This window comes from Urocitellus parryii, chromosome 8, assembly GCF_045843805.1.
Source record: "Urocitellus parryii isolate mUroPar1 chromosome 8, mUroPar1.hap1, whole genome shotgun sequence".
Lineage (NCBI taxonomy): Eukaryota > Metazoa > Chordata > Mammalia > Rodentia > Sciuridae > Urocitellus > Urocitellus parryii.
In genome coordinates this window covers 138,414,087-138,438,418 of record NC_135538.1, presented here as the reverse complement: position 1 = coordinate 138,438,418, position 24,332 = coordinate 138,414,087, and positions in this window count along the sequence as shown.

Below are 24,332 nucleotides of genomic sequence, written 5' to 3'. Positions count from 1 at the left end.
CTGCCTCCCTCTCCAGCCTCCTCTTCCTCTCCCTACTTTTAGTTCTAGAAATACCAAGTTATTGGTGGTTCCTCCCGTGTACCTCACCATTTCAGGACTATTCACCTGCATGGACCATTCTGTTCCACCTGTCTTTAACTGGCCTGCCCATCAAGGTTCAACCAGAGAAGTAGAATCATTCAACAAGAATGATATCCAGTAAAGGATTTATTACACAATTTGATCTGTCCAATTGTAGAAACTGGCTAAACAGCTTGTGTGTGGCTGCTGTCTCTGCATCTGGGGCCAGGCCGGCAGTCAGCAGGCTGGGCAGCTGGTAAGGAAAGATGAACATAAGTTTGGGAAAGAAGGACAAAGTAGAACTCATGTGGACACCCTGGGAGCCCAGAGGGATGAATGGGGACATGAGCTGGGTACTTATACCTCTAATGACAGGGATGGTGCAGGGAGGGGACGCTGGCAGCTTCCATCACTGAGCTAAGCACACACCTGGCCAGGAGTCAGAGGTGGAGGGAGTCCAGAAGGAGCTGGGGGAGCTGCAGACCAGCCTCACCCCAACATGGGAAGTCAGCAGCTCTGCAGCAAGGTGCATGAGCTACCAAGATGTCTGGTTCTACATTCACATAATGAGCATCAATTTGATGCTTCCCTTCACCTTCCAGGCCTCAAACAGATTTCTCTGGGGGTCAGTTGAACCCAGAACCATACAGCAGAGGGAATTCTGGGAAATACAGTTCCGGCTTCCATTAAGCAGACAAGTCCAAGGTTAGCATTTGGTGCACACCATTTTCATAGCATTTAACATACAATATTTAAATTGCTTATTTGTGTGCATAGCTCTTCAACTGGAATGTAATGAGGGGAGGGCCATCTCAAGTGCAGTGTCCAGCACAGAGTAGGTCTTCAGTGTGAGCAACTACTGCCTTCAAAGATTTACTCCTCCTCCTCCTCAAATTAGGATCCTATTTAGAAACAAATGAAAGAGGGTACCAAAAGTTACTATTATCCTCTCCCAAGAGGGTCACAGCAGGGAACAATCACCCTAACTGCAGGGCTGAGGACTGGTGAGTTTGGAATAAAAAACGATCCTTTGAAATTTTCCTAGGCACCAGGCATGTGCCCACACTCCTCTTCCTTCTCACAAGAATCGGCCAGGAAGCATACAGAGGTGCTGAGCCATCTGCCCACAGCTGTTTCGAATCACAGCTGGACTCCAAAACCTGGGCTTATTCGGCTGCGCTGCATCTTCTCCCCAGAGCCACTCTGGGGGCTGCAGGTGGCTGGAAAGGCCCTGTGACTCAGAGGGCATTTAGACTGGCCGAGAGGGAAGTGGCGCCATCCGCTGGTGCTTATAAACAGTCCTGCCTGAGCGGCCCCACCCTCCTCCCACGGAGGCTCCACCAGGGCAGGGCTGGGGCTGCCGGTCCAAACCCCTGTCCCTCCACACCCGGGCCTTCTCCTCCCCCTGGCCTCTTCCTCCCTCCCACGTTTTGGATACAGCAGAGCCCTCTGGGGAGTCAGGGAGGGGGATCAGGCAGCTGAGATCCCTAACCTCTCCGCCTGGCCTGATTTTCTACCCAAACTTTTCTGCGGGGACTTTCTAGAGGACACTTAAGATGGATTGACTTAGCAAAGAAGCTTGATCCCTTGGAGAAAGGCAGGAGGGCAGGGAGATGAGGTGGTCTTTGAACAAGGATGGGCATGAGAGTGAGTCCTTGTCACGCCACTGGGGCTGTGATCCAGGGCCAGCTGCTCACCCTCTCTGGGCCACTCATATCGATCATCTCCCAAAGGAAGACCACATCCACTCCTTGGTTGGGTCAATAAAAAGGAGGCCGGGAAAACAGCACATGGACAATCCCAGCTTTAACAGCAAGGGAGACACTGGCAGGATACAGGTTGACAGTTCCTGCAGTGTCCAGTGGCACAGGACACTCAGAACAATGCGGCTAAAAGAAAACCACTCCTCTTTCTCAAAGTGTAAAAAAGCAAACACGAGCCTCTCTCCAGGATCGACTGCAATTCCCGAGTTCATTTGAGCACCTACTATGTGTGGAACACTGGGGCTCCCCTGAAGGTGGGGAGGTGCTTACAGAGATTGTGGTGGTTCTCCGCTGGAAAGAGTTCTCAGAGGGAGCTTGTCTTAAGAGGAAGGCATTTGGATTGTGTCAACAAGGGGTTAACAGCAGCTTTTTCTGCCTTTATGCAGTGGCTGATCAACGGCAGTAAATTCTCCTCTGAACTGCACTTGACCCTGTGCACACAATCATGTTATTCATATTCTTATAAACAGCGGGTACGGTATGTATAATTTCCTAGATTTCTGGGAGGGGATGGATCATAACTAAACTCCAACTTTTCCTTTGGAGAAACAGTCCCATTTGTTTGTGGTTAGCTTCAAAGCAAAAACTAATTTTTTCCCTTTTATGTGTCAGTAACTTGAGTGAAATTTGTCACTTGTTTTTATGAAAAATGCTTTGCTATGGCCTTCATGGCTTGAAAGAAAAAAAAAAAGAAAGAAAAGAAAAAAAGAACCACCACCCACCCACAACAACTAACACTCCCGACGTGGTAGAAGGCACTTGAAGCTCAGTGACAGAATGGTGGTGTCGTTTCTAGTCGTGGAAAATAACAGAGAGTCCCTAGGAACAACCTGAAACTCATCCGCCTGTCAGGAATCTATTTTCATGTGCCTACGAGGGGGACAAGACCACTGGTGACATCTTGTTCCAATTTAAGCAAGGTTGAGCTGTGGCTCAGCTCCTTCAAATCATAACCGGCCCAGAAATTACCTCCTACCAAAAAACCACAGGGTTAGACTCTGTAAGAATGAGTCCCAGAAAACTGGGAACTCGCAAGGCCAAGCAGATTTCTGAGGCGATCCCATCAAGAACAGCGTTTTCATTTTCTTTAGTTGGGGGATGTCTTGTTTGTCCTGGGCTGCAGTTTTAAGGGTGGTTGGGGATGATGAAAAACAGCTTTATTTTGCCTAAAAAAGAACTAACTCCTCCTTCATCGCTTTACCTTGAGCCAGAGCTATTTAGAAAATGCTCAGCCTATTTTTACCTTCCTCTATACACACTCAGAGAGACCGATTCATTAGCAAATTTCCAGAAGGCTTGAGCTGACACACACCCTCAGGAGTGACTCAGTAAACAGGATGTCTCTCTAGGAGCACAGTTTTCCAGGGGGGCAGCTTCTCCGGGGAGGGGGAGGACAGTTTCTAGCCTTAGTTCACCTGTAGGATGGAGAAGGTCGTGAAACTTTGGGGAAGTTCATTCATTGTCTCCAACTCTGAACATGAGGGTCCGCGCGGTGACTTTGAACTCCCTGGGTGACCTCTTTCAGTGCAAGGGATCCGTGAGCAGGGGAAGAATTAGGAGTGGTCCTGAGATGATTCAAGTACGTCGGGTACACCCGGGATGGAGGAGGAACATTCGGTTCACATGGAGGATCCAGGAGAGTAATGTGTGTGTCACTGTGGGGAATGACATAAGGGGCAGAGGAGGGAGGGGCGCCCAAGGCAGTGGTCAGTGGTGGCCACCTCCACCAGGGTTACCTGCTGTGGCTCTTAGAGTGGCAATGGGGCTGTTGGTGGTAGGGAAACACCAGGCTCCATAGTCCCTCTGAGGTGGTCACTAGTGCTTTGGGCTGCATTGTGTCACCCCTGAGGTACTGACCACCAGTACCTGAGAATATGACCACCTTTGGAGGTAGGACCTTACAGAGGGGAGGCAATGAAGGTAAAATGAGAACACTGGGGGCCCTAATCCAATCTGACGGGTGTCCTCAGAGATGACACAGGTACACACACGGGGAAGACCCCAGGAGGACCTGGGGAGAAGACAACCATCTACAAGCCCAGGAGACAGGCCTCGGGAGAAGCCAGCCCTGCCCATGCCTTGATCTCAGACGTCCAACATTCAGAACTGTCACTAAGTGCCCCCATCTGTGGCCCTAGCCGATGAATATGGACAGCTACTAGGACTTGCTGCCCAACTTCGGTTATTTGCAAAACTTCCCCTCTATGGGCAAATCAAGAAAAGCCTTTGGGGTTTTAAAATTAGGAAAAGTGGATGGCCTTTGGAAAGCTTTTATGACCTCATTCACTAATTTATTTCTATTTTTCTCACCCTCTCCTGGTCAGATTCTGGGCCTCCACCACTTTGACTCCCTCTCAGGCCCTTTTGAGCCCTGGTTTCATCTTCTCAGCACAACTCTGAACGTCCCCATGGGTCACCAACAGTCCCTGTGAGTCACTTGTCAATGCTTTCTCCATGTCCTTCCTCTAAGGGGCATTTGATAGTCATTACCCCAATTCCCTCCGCCTTTTTTTTTTTTTTTAAGCAGAGGAAATATTTGTTTTCTGTGAAAATTTTGTATGGAGATAAAAACAGAGACCAACCTTTATTTCCAAACCTCAGCCTCTTGAACTCAGTGGCTTTCAAACAGCGCCATTTGCTTGCTCCCCTTCCCCAGGGGATTTTTGGTAACATCTGAAGACATCTTGGCTATTTGACTCTGGGGTGAGGTGGGGCCTGCTACTGCATCTCTGTGTAGAGACCAGAGAAGCTGCTAACCACCTACACCACACAAAGAATCATCAACCCCAATGTCAATCATGCCGTGGTGGAGAATCCCTGACTCAGGGGTAGCATCAAAAGATGTCCTAATCTTGCCTTTCATGGAACACTGTCTGATGTCTCCCTTCTCTGTTTTCTGCTGCTGGCACGTTCGTTCATTCAAAAAATATTTATTGAGCACTTACTATGTACAGGCACTATGCTAGGCATTGGGAACACAGTGGTAAATTTTTTTTTTTAAATACACAGTTCCCATCTTGGAGGTGACAGCTCAGTGGAGGAGACTGACAATTTCATACTCAAATAAATATGTAAAAACATGCTACGTAAAGACATGAAGGAAAAGGGGAGAATTTCATGGCAAAATAACCAGAAAGACTTAATGGAGGCTGGAGGAGTCAGGGTAGGCCCCGCTAGAGATGCAACTTGAGGGATGAACAGGTGTGATGCAGGCAAAGGGAGGGAATGACTTAGAGGGGAAACAGCATGCAGAAGGCCCTGGATCAGGAGCTTGAAGAAAAGGCTGATGTGGATGGACCCTGAGGAACAAGGATCCCCAGGAAATGAGGGAAGAGCTGCTTGAGGTTTTGAATTTTAACCTAAGAAAACACGAAACCTGCCAGGTGCCCTGGCGCACACCTTGATCCCAGAGCCTCAGGAGGCTGAGGCAGGAGGATGGCAAGTCCAAAGCCAGCCTCGGCGAAAGTGAGGTGCTAAGCAACTCAGGGAGACCCTGTCTCTAAATAAAATACAAAACAGGGCTGGGGATGTGGCTCAGGGGTCGAGTGCCGCTGAGTTCAATCCCCAGTACCCCCCCCCACAAAAGGAATCCTATGTAACCATTAGGAATGAACAGGATTTTCATAAAAGCTTTTTTTTTTAATCTTCTGCTAACCGTTCTATGATTTTAGTTTTCTCCTGTTCCCTTGGATGAAATCTAGGACTGGCCCCATGAGTTTACTGATCATTCCCACATGACAAAATGTCCTAACATCAAGTCACAGAACAGACCCATTTAGTAATTAAGAGGCCCAGTGCCACATAAAACTCTGAACTTCATTGAAGCTACCACTTCCCTCCCCAGCCTGGATTGTTGCTGCCTGGCCCCTTACACTAGTCAAGGAGAATCCAAGGGCTTCCTCACTGTGTCCCCACTCTGCCTCCACTGATGTCTTGCTGGTCATCAGACTGCAGGTTGGTCCAGGATCATCTTGGGCTTGGCAGATGTGTGATCTCTCTCTTTCTTTTTCATAGAATGCAATTGAGGGCTCTTCAGACAGCTCGCCTCATTCCTTCTCATTTCTGAACACCCCAAGTGCATGTTCTTCTCCCCTGGTCCCTTATATCTCCTTCTCCAGCCCTAAATATACCTCCAACTTCTACTAGACTTCCTCATCCTTCCAGGTGGCCTTTTTATACAGTGTATCAGTTAGCTCAGGCTGCTATAACAAATGTCCCACTGAGTGACTTAGCAGAAATTTCTCCCCTTACAGTTCTGGAACCTGGAAGTTTGAGATCAAGGGTTGGTTTCTTCTGAGATCTCTTTTCTTGTGCCATGCACCGAATTTTGCTGCTCATCCGACCCTTACCCCCCATCCCCACAAATTCATAGTCAATGCCGAAAACCCCAGTGTAACTATATTTGGAAATAGGGCCTCTGAGGAGGTAATTAAGGTTGAATAAGTTCATAAAGGTGGGGCCCTAATCCAATAAGATTAGTGTCCTTATAAGAAGAGAGAGAGACATCAGAGTGTTCTCTCTCTCTCTCTCTCTCTCTCTCTCTCTCTCTCTCTCTCCCTCTCTCTCTCTTTCTCTCTCGACACATGAGCAGAAAAGAAAGGCCATGTGAGGTCACAAATAGAAGGTGGTTGTCTATACGTCAGGAAGACAGGCCTCAGAAGAAACCAACTCTTCTGGAGCCTCAGTCTTGGACTTCCAGCCTCCAGAACTGTGAGATAATAAATGTCTGTTGGTAAAAACCTCCCAGTCTGTGGTATTTTTGTCATGGCAGCCCTAACATACTAATACATCCTGGTTTAGAGATGCTATCTTTTCCCCATGCCTTCACATGGCCTTCCCTCTGCGTAGGCACACTTCTATGTCCTAATTGCCTCTTCTTGTAGGACACCAATTCTTTTGGATTAGGGCCCACCCTAATGACCTCATTTTAACTTAATCACCTCTCTTAAAATCCAGTCTGAAAATATGGGCACTTTCTGAGGTATTAGGGTTTAGGCATTCAACAAATGAATTTGGAGAGACCCAGTTCATCCCATATGAGGCAGTATTTAGGAACCATGTAGGCATGATTGCAAGGCAAGACACACAAATGCTTTTGTGGATCTCTTTTTCCATGAGGGTCCAGGACTTGGTCTCACGTACTGGGGGTGACCTGAACTTTAATTGGAAAAAGCGTTCCACCCTCACCCTGACTTGGTACAATTCTGACATTTCCTCCCAGTTACAGACATCCTACGGGACCACTGAGGACAGAATCAGCTTGGCATCGCCTTCCCAATCCCAACTCCCTCCTTTGAGGGTGTTGAAGCCAAGAGCACCCCTAGATGGCTTCCCCCACGCTAATCTCCATCTGAGAAGCTGCCTCACAAGGAATCCAACTTGGGACAAGCCAAGCCAAGGCCTCATCTTCTCCTACACCTAATACCAATGTTAGATTCATAATTCCCCTCTAAAAGCTTTCTCCCAAGAAACCCCAGGAATGCGTGCACCACCAAAACCAGAAAAGGAGAGTCCTGGGCTCCCAGAAGCAGAAATCCAGCCAAGGAAAGACCTAAAAGGAAGTCCCACCCCGGTGACATCTGTGAGGTGGACTTAGGCATGACAGGATTATTCTGAAGCTGGAGGAGAGAAATTATCTAGGAGGGATATCTCCAGCAGAGAGGAGATGGAAGCAGGAATCACCTGATGTGCCTGAGCATTCTGAGAACATTCTGGATTTTCCCAGCTCCAGTGGTGAATCTGAAGCCATAAGCCACCTAGGAAATTAAGGAGATGAACCAATGAGCAGAGGAGATAATTCTGAGCATCTGAGAAACCAAATCTCACACAAGAAACGAAACAGAATCTGAGTTCACTACTTGGCTGGGCTGTGGACAGACTGCGCCTGGTTGTCAGAGTACAAACACTAAATATTGATTTAACATAAATATGAAGCTATTGGGAAGACACCAAGAGGAGCAAATTTGTATGTATGGACAGGAACAAGCAAAACCCTACTTTCTGTAGTTGAAGGCCAATGAATCATAGCTAAAACTGAAAAATAAAAGCAAAAATAGGACAAATTGGCTTTTCTGACATACGGAAATAAATAATGTCACAAATGTAGTGAGAGGAAATCCAGGTCAGGACAGAGTGGGCAGGGAGCTGCTCTTTTTGTTGTGAATTCTGTAGAACTATTTGACTTTTTAAAACTACATGCATGGGGCTGCAGCTTTGGCTGAGTGGTAGTGTGCTTGTCTGGCATGTGTGAGGCACTGGGTTCAGTCCTCAGCACCACATAAAAATAAGTAAATAAAATAAAGGTATTATGTCCATCTACATCTAAAATAATTTTTTTAAAAACCCTACATGCATCTGATGTGTGAGAGGTAAAAGTTTACCCCTCACCCAGCAGATAGAGCACTAATCTCAAGGGTATATAAAGAACTCAAAAAGCTAAGCACCAAAAAACCAAATAACTCAATCAATAAATGGGCCAAGAACCTGAACAGACACTTCTCAGAAGATGATGTACAATCAATCAACAAATATATGAAAAAATGTTCATCATCTCTAGCAATTAGAGAAATGCAAATCAAAACTACTCTATCATCTCACTCCAGTCAGAATGGCAGCTGTTATGAAGAAAAACAACCGTAAATGTTGGAGAAGATGTGGGGGAAAAGACACACTCATACACTGCTGGTAGGACTGAAAATTGGTGCAGCCAATATGGAAAACAGTATGGAGGTTCCTTAGAAATCTGGGAATGGAACCACCATTTAACCCAGCTGCCCTCTCCTCAGTCTATACCCAAAGGGCTTAAAAACAGCATACTACAGGGACACAGCCATATCAATGTTTATAGCAGCACAATTCATAATAGCTAAACCATGGAGCCAACCTAGATGCCCTTCAGTAGATGAATGGATAAACAAAATGTGGCATATATACACAATGGAATATTACTCAGCAATAAAAGAGAATACAATCATGGTATTTGCAGGTAAATGGATGGCACTGGAGAAGATAATGCTAAGTGAAGTTAGCCGATCCCCAAAAAAGCAAATGCTGAATGTTTTCTCTGATATAAGGAGGTGGATTCATAGTGGGGTAGGGAGGGGGAGCATGGGGGGAATAGATGAACTCTAGGTAGGGCAGAGGGGTGGGAGGGAAAAGGAAGGGGCAGGGGTTTAGCAAGGATGGTGGAATGTGATAGACATCATTATCCAAAGTACATGTGTGAAGACACTAATTGGTGTCAACATACTTTATATACAACCAGACATATGAAAAATTGTGCTGTATATGTGAAATAAGAATTGTAATGCATTCCACTGTCATTTATTTTTTCAAAAAATCAATTAAAAACACCCTACATGCTATGTGACTTTAAGATAGTGAACACGAATTTTTAAAAGTACAAGAGCTTCATAAATGATTGATTTGTCTAAAGCAGTTCCTAATTACAAAGGTTGGTTCTACTTAGGATTTTTTGACTTTATAAATGGTGCAAAAGGAACATGTGTTCAGTAGCAACCATATTTGATTTTTTTTTTCATTTTGATGTTTTTTCTGGGCTAGTGACATGCCATACAATCCCTTTGTGATGATGGGCAGATGTGGCGACCACGGTTACCAGTCAGCCCTGTCATCACAAGGGATAACCACCGTCACTCTTCAGTGTGCTGGGTTGCTCAGCTGTGATAGCCCGTAGGCTAGAGCAGACAGTGCATTTTCAACAATGATATTTTTAACCTATGGGTTCACTGGGATGGAACCCCTTAGCAAATTGAGGAGCATCTGTATAAACCAATGGATTCTTTCAGTCTCAATAAAAAGTGCCCAGGAATAAGGAGTGAATCCTAGATAAACTCCGCTCTTCTCATGCTGATGTAGCCACAGTCCACCACCTACCAGGCTGAGAACGAGGAAGCAAGCCACCTCCAGGACCCTGAGTCCCCACAGGAGCTAGCAAAGGCACTAAAGCTGGCATGTCAGTTATCTATTTAGAAGCGTTTCAAGTCCAGCCCTTTCATTCAGAAACTATTTTCTTTTTAAAAACAAATTATCATGGACATGTTCAAACATGCACAGAGGGAGGAGATAACCTCCACTTAACCATTTCTCAATTTTAACAATCACCAATATTTTACCTTTTTGTTTTATTTACCTTCCTATCCTTACCCTGTCCCATTTATTTTGTTTGGAAAATTTTGGAGTCACCCCCAGGGATTACGGTACCAGGGATTGAACTCAGGGGCATTCGATCCCTGAGCCAAATCCCCAGCCCTATTTCGTATTTTATTTAGAGACAGGGTCTCCCTGAGTTGCTTAGCACCCCTTACATTTGCTGAGACTGGCTTTGAACTCACGATCTTCCTCCCTGGGCCTCCCTATCTTTTTACTTTTTAACACAATTGCCATGCAGTTATCCCACTCCAAAAAACATTAACAATAATCCTTAGTATCATCAAGTTCCCTATTATTAAAATTTGCTGATTGTCTCAAAGGGGTGAGATTTGCAGCTTCTTCTGTTTGAATCAGGATTCGAATAAGGTCCACACGTTGGATTTCATTGTTATGCCTCTTAGTTTGCTTGTATTCTCTGACAGCCTGTCTGTTGAGGGAGCTAGGTCATTTACCCTTGTAAGATGTCCCACATTCTGGACCTGGCTAATTGCCTCCTCGCGCCATGTAACTTGTCCTCTGGCTCTTGGGTTTCCTGTAGATTGGTCATCAGGTCTGGATGTTTGGGTAGGTCAAGATCAGTCTTTAGGTCAGAATCTTTGCTAGGTAATGCTCTGTACTTTCTGTTGTCCTGAAGCACGAGGCTCATAATTCTGGTGGTCCCATTGTGAGTATTGCTGAGACTGGACCAAAGGCTGGTGTCACATCAACCTAACCTGTCCAGCATGTTCTCCAATCAACTTTTCACCTAAAGACTTCAACATTCATGATACATCCATCAGCAGTTCCCCCGTACCCCTGGCTCCAGAGTCATGGGACATGGTAGGTGACATGTGTCTATCTGGATTCAGAACAGCTATGGAAGGGTGACTGTCACATGCTTCCCTGTCTTCCTTCTCTGGGACAGGAGTGACCACCGCAGTCTCAACACTGCACGTTGTGTACGTGAAGGGAGACAACTTGTCTTCTTAGTTCAGAGGCCTCTGATCAATAGGAGCTGCACTTAAGGACCTGATTCAGATAACAAAATTCTGGACTTCAAGCTGATACCAAAATGGAGACAACCAGAGGAGTGGGAATTGTATTTTGCATGTGGAAGGTATGTGCCTCACTGTGGCCAGAGGACAGGTGGTAGTAGATTTTTCCCAAGGAGAGCCATTCCTCTCATTGAGAGCTGGACTTGATTTCTCCTCCCCCTGAATCTGGATCAAGTCTGTAGCTTGCTTCCTCCAATAGAAGGGGCGGAGGGGAAACTTACAGGTTTAGCCATTAAGAGGCCCGACAGCATGCAGAGTATCTGCCACCTCCTCATGAAAGCCAGTCGCCATATAAAACAGCTTGGGATAGACCATTGAAAGTTCAGAGGCCACCTGGAAAAGAGCCAAGGCTTCCTGTTGACAGCTGGCCCCAAGGCCCCGTAGAAGAATGGGGCCATCTTGAACATCTCAGCCCCGATTAAATTCCCAGAAGAATGTAGCTGCTTGAGTGACCCCATACGATGGTGGCTTGGCATACAGCCATGGCCAAGAATGATCTAGTGCTGACTGTCCCTAGACTCATGAGGGGGTTGCAAAACGTGATTTTAAAATTTCTTCTTCAAGTATTAACTAAAAGTCTGCTTTAAAAACAAGAAGAACTGTCCCCAACAGCTATGTACCCTGGTAAGGTAAATAGAAGAAAGGAAGAGGAAATAGCTGATGTTTCCCTTTATTTATGAATTTGCATAAAATGAATCAGTGCCTGATAATTCCAATTCAACATTGAGGTTTGGGTGTTTTGGGGTTTTATTGTTTTGTTTTACTTTTTTGTCATTATAAAACACTGGACATTCATCTATTTAATGTATTTAAATCCACTGCATTTATCATCCTTGTTGATACTCCTGTTGTCCCCATGTTGGTCCTTGAGACTCTTCTCCAGTTGGCATTTGTACCCCATTAGTCTTTGAGGGTGTCTTTGCTCTCTTGCATGATGCCCTAAGTTCACTGTAGAACCTAGTTATTCTTAATTTATATTCAAGTCCAACAAACTTAGAAATTAAGTTTTCTAACCCCAGATGCTTAGAAAGTGGATTACTATAGATATACACTCACAACTAGGAGAAAAAATAGCTAATAGCCTATGAATTGGAGAGAAAACTGGGAAAAAATCGTGGAAGGTAGACCTAAGAACTCAAAATTTTGGCCATCTGGACCAGCTTCAAATCTGTATTCTCCAAAAAGAGCTCTTCAGTGTTCCCATTTGGAATCTATCTCCTCTTCTAACCTTTCTTTATATTTTATTTATGCAGGTTAAGTATCTGAAATGTTTGTGGTTGGAAGTGTTTCAGACTTTAGATTTTTTTTTTATTTTGAAATATTTACACTTACGTTCTTGAGGACGTGATCTAAGTCTAAACATGAAATTCATTTATGTTTCATACACACCTATACATGTAGCCTGAAGGTGATTTTATATATTATTTTTAGGGCACCTGAATTTTGACTGTGACCCATTATATGAGGTCAGTTGTGGATTTTTCCACCTGTGGTGTCATGTCGACACTCAAATCTTTTCAGATTTGGAAGTGTTTCAGATTTTAGATTTGGGGATTAAGGATGCTCAAAATGTACATCCACTATTATATTTATCAGTTTGTTATTATGGTGCTTTGTGGTTTGGGTCTGTTTGCCTGGATCAGCGCTCCAGAAGCCCATGACAATCACCTAAGGAGTTGTTGGTTGGTTGGTTGGTTCATTAGTTTTAAGAGATATTTAGGTTGGGAGTATAGCTCAGTGGTAGAGTGTTTGCCTGGTACACAGGAGAACCTAGGTTTGATCCTCAGCATGGCTAAAAACAAAAGTGATACCTGGGTTCCAGTCCCAGAGATTTATATTCAACTGGTCCAGAATGAGGCCTAGGCATCTACCTATTTTTAAAACTTGCCAGACATTTTGACCATGAGCCAGAGTAGAGAATCGCTAATCTAGCCCGTGATACTGGGAAAGTAGAAACTTAGTAAGTAGTCCTGGTAACGCTGTCGCAGGGTTATCCAGAACTGCCATTTAATAAATGTTTGCTGAACTGCAGTGCCTAGAAATTCTGAATCAAAAGTGATTAGTTGGGGGCTGAGGTTGTGGATCAGCAGTAGAGCACTTGCCTAGCATGTGGGCCCGGGTTTCGATCCTCAGCACCACATAAAAATAAACAGAATTTTTAAAAAAGTGATTAATTGGGGCTAGAAATGTAGCTCAGTAACAGAGTGCTTGCCTAGCATGTGTGAGGCTGTGAGTTCAATTCCTCTGCATCTCAAAAAAAAAAAAAAAAAAAGACTAATTATACTCAAGGTAACAAAGTGTTCTACCCTCACACCACAAAAGACTGCACCCAAAGTTAATCTAGGAAACTTGACTCTACAGAACAATATATTGCCAAAGGTGTTCATATAACTCAAGTTTCATTTATTTGGGGAAAAAATATGATAATATAATGTAATATAAAAATTATAATAATATGCAGTTAGAAGAATATGTGGGAATGATTCCACTGAAATCCACACATACACAGTACTAATGTGGCATGTCTAGTAATACGGCTTGAAGATAAAGCTATTAGGATGGTTTTGTCAGATTTTGTGTCGCGGTGACCAGCAACCTGACAAGAACAGTGTACAGGAGGAAAAGTTCATTTGGGCTCACAGATGAAGAGTGATTGTGGTCAGCTGACTCCATAGCTGTGGGCCCAAGGTGAGCAGAGCATCATGGCAGAAAGGCAGGCAAAGGAAAGCATCTCAGGACACGGCAACAGGAGTGGGGTGGGGGGTTGCTCTGCTGTTCAGGTAAAAAATGTAAACCCCCAAGGCATACTCCCAGTGACCTACTTCTTCCAGCCACACCCCACCTGCCTACTGTTACTGCCCAGTTCATCCATATCAGTGGACTAATCCACCAATCAGATTAAGGCTCTCATAACCTAATTGTTTCACCTCTGAACATTCTTGCATCTTCTCACATGTGAGCTTTTGGGAGACACCTGGCATCTACACCCCAGCATATGATGTGGCCAGTGCCAACAGAATGCTCCCTAAACACGGGCACGCTGACCATCACTGTGGTTTGGAGGTGGCTTGGGGGTGTGCCCCAGAGGTTCATTTGCTGGAACCTTGTTTCGCAGTGTGGAGGTATTGGGAGGTGGTGGGATTTTTTAAAAGGTGGGACCTAACAGGAAGTAGCTAGGCCATGGGCACCACCCTCATGAATGGATTAATAGTGCTTCACAGGAATTCTGTCTCTAGTGGGGCTAGATTAGTACCACAAGTTTGGATATGAAGTGTTCCCCCAAATCTGTGTTACGAAGGAAGTTTGGCTGTCTCCACTTGCTCTTACTTCCTATCTCACCGTGTGACCAATCCCTCTTGCACATGCTTCCATCATGATGCCATCCACCGCAATGCAATGTCAAGAGTCAGGCAGATGCCAGCACCATGCTCCTGAACCTCCAGAATAGTGAGATAAATAAACTTTTTTTTTACAAAGATGCCAGCCTCAGGTATTTTATTATAGCAACCCAAAATAGACTAAGACAATTAGTCTGTTAAACGGCTTTACATTGCTTCTTAGCTGCCCTTTGTGTGCATGTGGCTCATTGGAACTCTTGACTGAGAAGGAACAAATATATCTTATTGACCATGATTTTTTGTATCCGCTCAGCACTTAGCAATCTGTTTCCTATAATGCATAGTCAATAAGAGAATGTTAAACTTTTTCAGAAAGAGCTGTATACATGTAGCCACCACCTGCCCTCTTATATGAATACTATATCTAACCACAGTTGGGGGCCATGCATTTGTATGATCTTCATTAATATGATACAGCCACAAAGGCATTGGGAATATGATCCATTTCTATTTTAGAAGAAATAAAGAACTACAATCTTCTCTAAAAATAACCTGGATTGGAATTTACTTCCACCCATGAAAGCACTATGATTATGAGCATTCAGTTCCAAGACCCATGTCAACAACATTCTGAAACAATGCTTCACTCTGATAGTCACATATAATAAGCATTTTTTTTTGTTGTTGTTGTTCCTTAAGTTTTCATTAGTTTGGGAAATTTTGTTTCCTTACCAAGCCAAGAGCTCTTCACCACCCACCACCACCATATAACTCAGGCCATATGGTCAGTAGCCACCTTATACGAGAGAAACTAAAAAGTATATTGTGAATAACAGTGCCTGCGCAAGAACGACTTAGAGGAAGGAAAGTTTATTGGGGATTCATAGTTTCAGAGGATTAGTCCATAGTAGACCATGTCAATTGATTTGGGCCCAAGATGAGGCAGAAGATCATGGCAGAAGGGTTTGGGGGGCAGAGAAGTGCTGCTCAGCACCTCCTGGCAGCCAGAAAGCAGAGATGGAGTGGGGAGTAGGTGCAGAGAAGACAAACCCTTGCAGGGCATACCTCCAGAGGCTCCCCTCCTCCAGCCATGCCTCACCTGCCTACAGGCATCACCCCGTCCATTCAAACTAGGGTGGACTGATGGAGATTACAGCTTGCATGATATAATCATCTCACCTCTGAATATTCCTGCGTTAACACCGATTTGGGGGAACACTTCATATCCAAACCATAACAGTCCCCCACCTCCTAAAATTAGTACAGGCCCAGGGAATCCAGAGTCTCAACACAACCTCAGACCTGATCTTGGGGGAAGCCCATTTTTAGTCTAGATGTCTATGTTGAATCCCCATAAGGAGAATAGGATAAACTTTAAAGTCAAGCCTTGAAGTGAAATTAGGCATATGGAGTCCCAGAGGAGATTTTTTTTCTGGGGCAATTGTGGGCCTGAACTAAGGTTTTTACTATCAAGAGCACAAATCACATTTTGTAGAATAAGCAGCTTCTATTCAGTTCCTTGCTCTGTTTATTGATTGGGTAATTTGTTTTTTTTTTTTTTTTTGGTGTTAAGATTTTTGAGTTCTTTGTATATCATAGAGATTAGAGCTCTATCTAGTTTGTGATAAAAATTTGCTCCCATTCTGCAGGCTCTCTATTCACCTCACTGGTTATTTCTTTTGCTGAGAAGAAGCTTTGGGGGTTTTAATCCATCCCATTATTGATTCTTGACTTTAATTCTTATGCTATAGGAGTCTTATTAAGGAAATTGGGGCCTAACCCTACATGTTGGAAATTTGGGCCTCCTTTTTCTTCTATTAGGTACAGAATCTCTGGTTTAATTCCTAAATCCTTGATCCACTTTGAGTTGAGTTTTGTGCATGGTGAGAGACAGGGGTCTAATTTCATTTTGCTGCATATGGATTTCCAGTTTTCCCAGCACCATTTGTTGAAGAGGCTATCTTTTCTCTAATATATGTTCTTGGTGCGTTTGTCTAATATAAGATAACTGTAATTATATGGGTTTCTCTCTGTGTCCTCTATTCTGTATTATTGGTCGTTGGTCTACAAGTCTATTTTGGTGTCAATACCATGCTGTTTTTTTTATTATTGCTCTATAGTATGATGATATACAATCAATCAACAAAATATGAAAAATTGTTCAACATCTCTAGCAATTAGAGAAATGCAAATCAAAACTACTGTAAGATTTCATCTCATTCCACTCAGAATGTCAGCTATTAAGAGTACAAACAACAAAAAGTGTTGGTGAGGATGTGGGGGGAAAGGCACACTCATACACTGCTGGAGGGACTGCAAATTGGTGCAACCAATATGGAAAGCAGTATGGAGATTCCTTGGAAAACTGGAAATGGAACCAACATTTGACCCAGCTATCCCACTCCTTGATCTATACCCAAAGGAATTAAAAACAGCATACTGTAGTGATGTAGCCACATCAATGTTTATAGCAGCACAATTCACAATAGCTAAACTGTGGAACCAACCTAGATGCCCTTCAGTAGATGAATAGATAAAAACAATGTGGCATATATACACAATGGAATATTATTCAGCAATAAAAGAGAATAAAATCATGGCATTTGCAGGTAAATGGATGGAGTTAGAGAAGATAATGCTAAGTGAAGTTAGCCAATCCCCAAAAACCAAATGCCAAAATGTTTTCTCTGCTAGAAGGATGCTGATTCATAATGGGATGGGGGGAATATGGGAGGAATAGATGAACTCTAGATGGGGCAAAAGAGAGGGAGGGGAGGGGAGGGGGTACGGGGGTAGGAAAGAGTGGAATGGGATGGTCATCATTACTCTGAGTACATGTATGAAGACATGAATGGTGTGACTCTATGTTGTGTGCAGCCAGATATGAAAAATTGTGCTCTGTATATGTAATATGAGTTGAAATGCATTCTTCTGTCATATATAACATATTATAATGAATTTAAAAAGAGAGAAAAATTATAAAAAAGAACAAGCAGCTTCTAGTGGAGAATGGGCATTACTTATCTGTTGTCTGCCCCCAGGATTCTTTAAGAAGGTGTATGCAGATTTTCCATGTAAAATAAATCCTTGTTCCTTTAGTGCACCAGTGAGGTGTTTGGGAGGTGTGGGAGCAGTTTGGGCTGTTGTGATAAATGGCAGGTGAGACAGACATCTGTGTAGGAGCCAAGGATGTGATGTATCCTGCACTGTGTAAGACAATCTCCACCCTGAACTGTCTTGCCCAAACACTGGTAGCACTTCTTAGCCTAATAAAGAAACTGATTCACTACCAATTTAGAAATGAAGACGTTAAGACCTAGACTGTTTATTTGACTCTTCTACTACAGACAGGTTGGGATCACCTTTATGGCATATCATTGAAAACAACAGACCAACTCACCTGAAAAAAAGAGATGGCGTACTTCTCTCTCCCACACAGAAGATCATCCATTTTTAGGGTGTACATGCATCATCATCTTAGCTGATGCCACAGATAAGGATTTAGAGACACTCAGGGAATGTAACAGGAATTTCACATTCAGCCCATACTCTGAATTTGAAGATGGTAATAGGAAAAATCTAGAAATCAAATTCAGCAAAATTATGCCAACAAAAAGAAAATTAAAACCAAAAGAAAATCCAACAGTAGGCGAATATAATAGAGACAGTATGAAGCTGTCAGATTAATTAGATGACTGCACAAAATGACTCTTTACATAAAAGATGTTTCTGCAATGAAGGAGTGCCGTAGTCTGGCTGGGCACAATTCAGGAGCCACTTGTCAAAAGAAACTAACTTTATTTTTAGAACTACAAACACCAAACAAAACAGCTCCTCAGGAAAAAACCCTCAGAGCCCAACTGCCACCACCGGCTTCCCCCAAGCCTCTCACCCACACAAGCCTCCTCACCTCCCACAATCCTCCTGCTCTTGAGGCCGATTGGCTGGGTCGTGTGGGCGGAGCCAAAGAAGTCCCCCAATGAGCAGCTCCGTGGTCTGAAAGGGCAGGGAAACAGCCCAATGAACATCACCGCAGAGGAGCCAATCAGCTAGAAGTTGCTAGGGCCGCTGTGAGCCAATCATCAGCTGGCAGCTGGTTGCTGGCAGCTGGAAGTTTGCTGGGGCCCCTTTGGCTGTGGCTCTCAACAAAGGGGACTGGTCTAATTTGTCTTTTTTTTTTTTTTTTTTTGCCAGTAGTTACCAAATTGTTCTGCTCATGAGGTAGACCCACTTGGTTCTCTTTTGTATGTTGAGTTTGCATTTCTTGTATCTAAAATAAGAATGAGTACATATAAAATTGAATGCAGTTGCTTTCAAGCAGTTACAACCTAAAGTGCAAGTTCTGAGACCCAATGCTTTTGAAAGGCCTTAGGTCAGGTCATGCATAAACAAGGAAGTGAGTACACAAAACAGTCTTGGAGTGGGAAATAGAACCAGAATCCCAGATAAATTCTGTGCTTTAAAGTTGTGCTCCCAATTAAAGAAGTGAGACCCATTTTATCTAATGTACTAGATGCCTAAGAATGTTCTAAAAGCCTACTAAAAATATGTAAATCAACACGTCTCCATTTATCCATCAAATTTTGCTAAGCCCTACTACACAACATTGCCATGATTCCACTAGGACTAGAGGTTTTATTCCAATATGGATTCTGGTTCCATAGAGTTGAATAGAAGGGTGAGAGGAGGGTGGGGTAGAGACCGAGAAGACACAGAAAACAGGAGAAAGTGGATAAAGCCAGATGCAGTGGTGTCCAGTGCACCATAACTCAAGTCATCCTTGCAAACAGGGCTCTGGTTTTCAGCAAAGGCAAGTGGCACAGGCTTAACAGTGAGAAAGCTGGTAACATCTCCTGTTTAAGTGACCTCTCCTGTTTCCTGGAACCTTGTGCTTTGAAAAGCTTCTTGGTGTCCTGAAGGAGGGGCTGCAGGTGCAGCCTGCAAGACTAGCCTGTAAGATTCTCTGTTACTGAGATTCTGTCTGATTTGTGCTTGTTATTAATAAAGCTATTGAAATGTTCTCTGGGATGTATCTGGGGATGTGGTGGAATTTCAATAACACTTTCCAGAACTAGAACATACTCTAAAGCCACATTAGGATGGCTAAGATGCTCTGAGAAGCAAAATCTTACATTTATTTACAGCTGACTATGGCTGGAATGGAGACCCTACACAGGGCATGGTATAAGCCATCCTGAAAGGTTGGGGGTCCAGGAAGTAGCACAAAGTTTATGTGTATGTTTCCCAAGAGAATTCAGGGATCAGGAATGAGGCTAACACCCTGGGTCTTCCATTGTTCTAAGTGAAAAGATGACAGTTATTGTAACAAAGGGCACCAGCTCAAATGCAGAGCTTCCAGAAATTTCTGCAAGCAATGATCAATGTTTCTCAGAGTAGGACTATGGCACAAATGCACCCCTGAAACCTGGATTCTCCTTTTCTTGGATATATTTTGTCAGAACCATCCCTTCCTGAATTTCAGGACCCTTGAAGAACATAGAAGAGTATTATCAGCATTTGAAATAGGGACATAAATGCCTGAAATTAGGGGTGGAAGAAGACAGGGAATCTTAAGAATCTCTTGGACTGAGAGGTCTCTGCTCCCCACTACTTCCTGTTTAGAAGGGTCAGAGAAGGGGAGTCATTTAATCCTATGGGTGATACCATACGTTTTTTTCACAAGACACTTTTTATTAAAGACAAAACAACTTTTATGGCAGAACACAATTGCTTTCACTTGTACTGAGGTCATTTAAAAGCAAAAGCTTTCAAACAATTAAGCAAAGAACAAGGGCAGAAAGAAGACACAGTTTGGGGGTGCATCTCCAACCGTAGCAATAACACCTGAGAAGGCTTGGCTAGCAGTGAGAATTGTCCTCACTGTCCATTGGTAAGGAAGTGGCTCAAAGGGTTTGTTCAGGGAAAGATCCCGCTCTAACACACTTGCACATACATGTACATATGCAGTCTATCCTGACTACTATCCCCCTGGTTGATTTCCCTAGGCAAATACCCCAGAGTTAGGTCATTACAGCTTTGCAATTTGCAGGCTTAGAGGCACATAGCAATTGAAGTAATGATCTCATTTGTCTACACCGATTTCATACCCACTTTCCTCTCTCAGATGTATCTCAAAGCCAAGACAGAAACGAATGCAGTCATATCCCAGTATCCATAGGACTCTCCTCATATACCAAAAGCCCTAGGTACTCAAGTAAGTCCTTTACAGATAATGACATAGTATTTGCAAAGAACTTATGTAAAAAAAAATCCTCTTGTATACCTTAAATCATCTTCAGAGGACTTATAATACCCAATACAATGCAATGCAAGTGCTGTAAAAATATTTGTTACATGTACTGTTTAGGGGATAAAGATTGACAAGAAAAAAATTTGTACATACTCAATACATATGTGATTTTTAAAAAATATTTTCAATCCGAGTCGGCTGGATACAAGGATATGGAAATCGAGGAAGAAGGCTGTCTGTGGATCTGAGGATCAGGCTAGCTGCCAGTCAACCGAGCCACAGAAACAACTTTTAAATTTGCAGATTAATTATTCCACACACAGGCACACACAATTATTTACACACCCTGGGGAAGAGACATCCATTAAGTGCTAATTTTTCTAGAAGGAAGGAGCTGAAGACAAAAGCCCACAGGTCATCTTCCCACATTCTGCTGTGACACCTCTCAACTTGATCTTCAGCTTCTCTTAGCACAGATGAGATTTGGGATTCAAAAATTTCAAGGACAGAACTGACCTCATCAACTGGGAGCTTTAGCTGTCCTGGTTTGTCTCGGCTTCTTCAGACGAGGGCAATTAGATTCTCTGGTCACTGAGCACTGAATCCAGCCATGTTTGAGTCTTCGCTGCTTGGAGGATTGTTAGAAATACCTAATCTCCCACTGGTAAATTTTCCTTGGTCAAACCAGCTTCTTTGAGGAAGGGTAGGGACTGAGGTAAATGTTCTGGAACCTTCTTGTGAAGAGTTACCCTAAACCATGTTGTTGGAGGGGTCAGTTTGATAATTTGGAAGAGTAAGAAGATAGGGGCAAAGAGGTTCTTCGATTCCTAAAGAAAACTAAAGTATTCCTGTCATTGGAGACATTCAAAAGGGGAGTGTGGGATTGAATCCTGCAGCTGATGCTGAGCAGTCCGCAGACGTCCCTTTGGTCCACCTAGTCTCGATACATTTTGATGGACACATCTGTGCATCAGGATGTGCCAGAATCCCACACCAAGTGCATCCTTCAGGGTCCCTCTGCTTGGAAGGCTCAGAGCTTTCTCCAAAACTAAAGAAATCAGCTCAGCTTTAGTTATTTGCAATTCATATGGACCCTTGGTTTAAGACCTCTGAGGTTGGCCCTCAAATAACAGGAACCTGGGCCGGTGTGTCAATGTCACAGACTCCCTGTCTTCTGGCAGGGCAATTCTGAGTTGCTTTGTACACAGTTCCTCTGCAGATCCCCAGTGGCACTGGGGATCCTTCCCGTTTCCCTCTCTCTATGACCTTATTTCTACTTCTAAGAATTACCTCCCAAATAAACTACCTTCACCTGAGCAAGAAAATCTCTTTTCAGGACCTCTCCTTCAAGGTACATCCAGCAGCGTGGATACTTGTCCAGAGTGTCCCTTGGAACTCTTCCAGTTGAAAAGTGTCAGACAACCAAAGAGAAAATAGATCGATCAATTGGTGTATATGGATTTATTTACCTAAAAAGTCCAAGCACAGAGTTGATTTCAGGTACTATAATCAGGGATTTAAAAGACAACATCAAGATCCAGCATTGCTGGTGGGACTGCAAATTGGTGCAACCACTCTGGAAAGCAGTGTGGAGATTCCTCAGAAAACTTGGAGTGGAACCACCATTTGACCCAGTTATCCTACAACTCAAAGGCCTTAAAATCAGCTTACTACAGTGATGCAGCCACATTAATGTTTATAACAGCTCAATTCACAATAGCCAAACTATGGAACCAACCTAGGTGCCCTTCAGCAGATGAATGGATAAAGAAAATGTGGTATGTATACTCAATGGAACACCACCCAGCCATTTTTAAAAAGCATGAGATTATGGCATTTGTCAGTAAATGAATGGATCTGGAGACTACAATGCTAAGTGAAATAAGCCAATCCCCCAAAACTAAACGCCGAAAGTTCTTTCTTGATATTTGGATGCTAACACACAATAAGGGGTGGGAAAGAATAGAAGTTCACGGGATTAGACAAAGGAGAATGAAGAGGGGGATGGGAATAGAGAAGATAGTAGAATGAATCAGGCATAACTTTCCTAAGTTCATATATGAATACAAGATCAGTGTAACTCTGCATCATGCACAACCACAAAAATGGGAAGTTATACTCCATGTATGTATGATATGTCAAAATACATTCTACCATCATATATAACTAAAAAAGAACACATTTTAAAAATTCAAAAAAAGATACAGCATTGTCATCATTTGGCTCTGACTTGCTGTTCTTTGTACATTGTATTTGTATAATCAAATACTCCCTCTGTGCTCCCAAGATGGCTATAGATGTTCCAGTTCTTATCTTTTAAGCTTCAATTCCAGATAGAAAGAGCAAGAGCATATTCCCCAGAGTCTAGCAAAAGCCTCATCATGTTTCTTCAGCTTTGCTTGGTTAGTGTACAGACAGGAAATCAGGTGCTCCAAATCCAGTGGTGGATATATAATCAAGAATATTAGGAAGGGGTGACCTCCCAGAGGGAAATTACATATGGTTGTCAAAATAAAGGTGAAGAGCACTGGATGGAAAGGTATAACTGAAATCTGTTGTGTTGCACCCAGAACATACACACCCGTTCTTCCTCTCAACCTGGCAAATTGTCTGCACATTCTTAAAATACACTCACCACTTCTCCAAAAGAAAATGGTCCAAATCTAAATCTTCATTTTGCCAGTCCCTGGCATGCTCAATGAACAATGGTGGAAAGATAATGAGATAACCGGCATAAAGCCACCATTTGGGAAAGGCATGAATGGAAAATAGCTCACGCGGCCCACCAATAGGAAGCACATGTCATGTTCTGCTCAATGGGAATGGCAAGACGCACTTCCTAGCATTGGACTTGGTCCTTGGGTGACCATCTGGATGGCCATGGCAGCCTCCTTCTTGCCCCTTTTCTTCCATGGCCAGTCAAAACCAGACCTTTGCTTACGTGGGACATATACCCAGAATTCATTCAATTCCCAAAGAGCAAAACCTGGCCCAAATAGACTTAGGAAATAAAAGAGACAGAAAGAAAGAAAAAGTAATCTACTAGCTAAGATAGCTGAAGATTTCAGGGGTCATGTTGGCTTCAAGCACGGTTTGCTATAACTGCCCCGCAGTGTGGCTGGTACCATTTCTCTTCATTACATGGTCTGTTGACCACAGCCTGTTCCTTTGTTTTGGGCCTTATGTCCAGATTTTGTCCCTTTTCCTGAGACACATTTTTACAGAGGCTCTAGACTATTATTCTAGGCTTTGAGCTCAATAGGATTTTCATTTTATTTGCTCTGACTGTGTTACTTTTGACTCCCTGGATATCGAACAGCGATATCCTGGTGAGTCATATGTTTCACACCTCAAAGGAATCAAAACCACCTGAAGGAGATGGAATGAAGTTATATCCCCAGATGGATACGGGTGTTTGAAATATGAGGTGTCCCCCAAAAGCTCATATGTGGACAATACTAGAAAGTTCAGAGGTGAAATGATTGGGTTATGAGAGCTTCTGTCTAACTAGTGGATTAATCCACTGATACAGATTAATTGGATGGTAACTGCATGCAGGTTGGGTGTGACTGGAGGAAGTAGGTCACTGGGAGCATGCCTTTGGGTTTATATTTTGTCCCAGGGGAGCACAACTCTCTCTCTCTCTCTCCCTACTTCCTAGTAGCCATGTCCACTGAGCTACTTTCCTTCTCCACACCCTCCGCCATGATGTTCT